This window comes from Rattus norvegicus, chromosome 13 (assembly GCF_036323735.1).
Source record: "Rattus norvegicus strain BN/NHsdMcwi chromosome 13, GRCr8, whole genome shotgun sequence".
Taxonomy (NCBI): domain Eukaryota; kingdom Metazoa; phylum Chordata; class Mammalia; order Rodentia; family Muridae; genus Rattus; species Rattus norvegicus.
The window spans coordinates 42,536,115-42,538,816 of record NC_086031.1 but is presented as its reverse complement, the minus strand read 5'-3'; the positions used below and the strand labels follow the sequence as shown (position 1 = coordinate 42,538,816).

Here is a 2,702-nt window from a genome sequence, read left to right as displayed (position 1 = left end):
TGTGTTATCTACCTTTACCCCTTCTTCCAAAATAAATTTTAAGGACCTTATGAAAAATCAGGGGATTCGAAATAAATGCAGGATAGAGTAAAATTTAAAATAAGCGGGTGGGTTGAGAACACAGTTCAGTGGCAGAGCATTTACCTGGTATGTGCTCTGCGTTCAATTGCCAGCATTGCAAAACTAAAAATAAAAAATAATAAGTTGATTATAAAAAAATAGTTAATGATGAAGTTGGAACAAAGAAAATTATGGTTGCAAAATGAGGCAAAATGGAAATCGAGGCCATTATAGAAATTTCATGTCGCGAAGCCAATTCAACCTGACACACAAATCATTGCAAAATGAGGCAAAAACAAGCCAGTTTCTGGGAATTAGAGTAAAAGCTTATCTCGTTGCTGAGAATAAGGAGACCTACGAGCAGAGGATTTTGTGCTCTGTGATGAATAATAAGTACCCCCAACATAGTCTTAGAATAAACAGATCCAATAACATGAGCAGGTGATTGTAATGGTATGTGACTTAGTTAGGGTTTTACTGCTGTGAACAGATGCCATGACCAAGGCAAGTCTTATAAAGACAACATTAATTGGGGCTGGCTTACAGGTCCAGAGGTTCATTACATTATCATCAAGGCAGGAGCATGGCAGTGTCCTGGCAGATATGGTGTAGGAGGCGCTGAGAGTTCCACCTCTTGTTCAGCTAGAAGACTGGCTTCCGGGCAGCTAGTATGAGGGTTTTCAAGCCCATGCCCACAGTGACAGGCCACACCTGCTCCAACAAGGCCAAGCCCATCCAAGACCAAGAAGTGGGACTCATTGGAGTGGACGTGGCCTTAGAGTTTGGGTTTCTATCGCTGTGAAGAGACACCATGACCAAGGCAACTCTTAGAAGACACACTGGATATGAGATTATTACTGAACATGATTCACTGGAGTATAGGACAGCACAGTGGAAGTGCTTAGCAGTTCAGGACCCTCCATTTGCCTGAGGAACCATGACTGGAAATATACTTAACCCCACAGATATCAGGTTTGAGCCACTCCACAGCTACCATGTGTTTTAATTCATCTGCATTAAACTGATGAAGCCTCACTTCTTTGAGTGGTGCGTCTTCTGCCAAGTAAGGAAATTGAATTTGGCTTCAAGCAGGGTCTCAGTCACCTGTTCCTTATTCGACAACTTGGTGCAGATGGACATGATGACTCGGCCAATATGTACCCTGGCCACTGTGCCTTCGAGCCTCCCAAAGGCAACCTGCATAATTGTCTAGAGCTTGGGTTGGGGACAGCATTGAGATCAGAGACATGAATATCCAATAGAAAGTTGTCTCCAAGGTCCCGTAGGGCAACTCATAAGGGCAGCAGGCTGATGGTTCTATCATGAAAACTGCTGTTTGCAGCCAGCGTACACCAGGTTCCCATGAAGAAAGGAACTGGTCGTCTTAAATTGGTTACAGAGGGATAAATATTTCTTTTACTCTCCAGATGAGATATGTATTAGTTACTTTCTCATTGGTATGATAAAACTATATTTCCAGACCAAGATAAAAAAAAAATTGCATGTCCCCATGGGATCAAAACAAATATGCTGAAAGTCTGTGACCTACTAGATTGAAAGAGTCAGAAGCTGAATCCATTCATCTTCATGTGATAATGCTTGCAAAATACACAACAATGTCCAGCACTCGGGAGGGAGGCAGAGGCAGGGGGATCTCTGAGTTTGAGGCCAACCTGGTCTACAGAGTGAGTTCCAAGCTAGCCAGGGCTACACAGAGAAACCCTGTCTTGAAAAACCAATGAAGAAGAAGGAGAGGAAGGAAAAGGAAGGAGAGAGAGAGAGGAAAAAAGAAGGAAAGAAAAAAGAAAGAAGTAAAAAAAGAAAGAAAACAATAATATATATTAGTTGCTAATTTTTTTTAAAAAAATTGTACAAAGAAAAATGTCTCTGAAGTGCTGAGAATTGAAGTCAAGGCCTATACATGCTAGACAAGCTCTCTACTACTGAGTTACCCCTCCGGACCCTAAGGGGAAATTTTATTTAATCAACTGTAATCCAACTACCTATGGTATGACACTTAGAATATGTCCTTCTGGAAGTGACTTGAGAAGACTCGGTTCATCAAATATTTATGTGAAATCTTTGGGCTCATGAGCCCCAAGGATAAGACTTTGCTGTCAACCCTTCAGCATAATGGTAAAATCAGATAGAAGAACAAATGCAGAGCAGGCCAATTTCTTCAGAGAAAATTCATTATGCACCTTTCTTGATACGGCTATTAAAATGGTGGGAGCAGACTGTTCGCAAAAGGTAACTTTATAACCAGGACAAGATATGCTATTACTGCCTTAATAACCAAATTACTCTGTGATATTACTTTCATTCAGGAATGTTACATGCCTAATAAGAAGTGCCAGGATGGGGCGTGCTCTGAATTTTCGTATCCATTTATTGCAATACCTCGGAGCATTAGAGAATGTCTGAGAAATGTAATTTTCCAGCTAGGTCACGAATCTGCAGAGTTAGGGAAACTCAAACTTTAGATTCTGTTCTAGGGAATTTAGAATGTAATGTTACTATGACTATCTCATGTGCCACAGTAAACCCTGCAGTGTTAAATGACACTGGAGTTACAGCTGACTTACAAAAAGCAAACAGGCAGAACCAGAGCTGGAGAGACAAGAGGGCTCAGCAGTTAATGG

General features: G+C 41.2%; 1 non-coding gene across 1 annotated transcript; it reads right to left on the bottom strand.

Moving 5' to 3' along the window:
* Nucleotides 1-1,324: 1,324 nt before the first annotated feature.
* Nucleotides 1,325-1,459, bottom strand: LOC120096378 (small nucleolar RNA SNORA70). Its single transcript, XR_005492811.1, has one exon. It is a non-coding gene; the product is annotated as a small nucleolar RNA SNORA70 (small nucleolar RNA).
* Nucleotides 1,460-2,702: the final 1,243 nt, after the last annotated feature.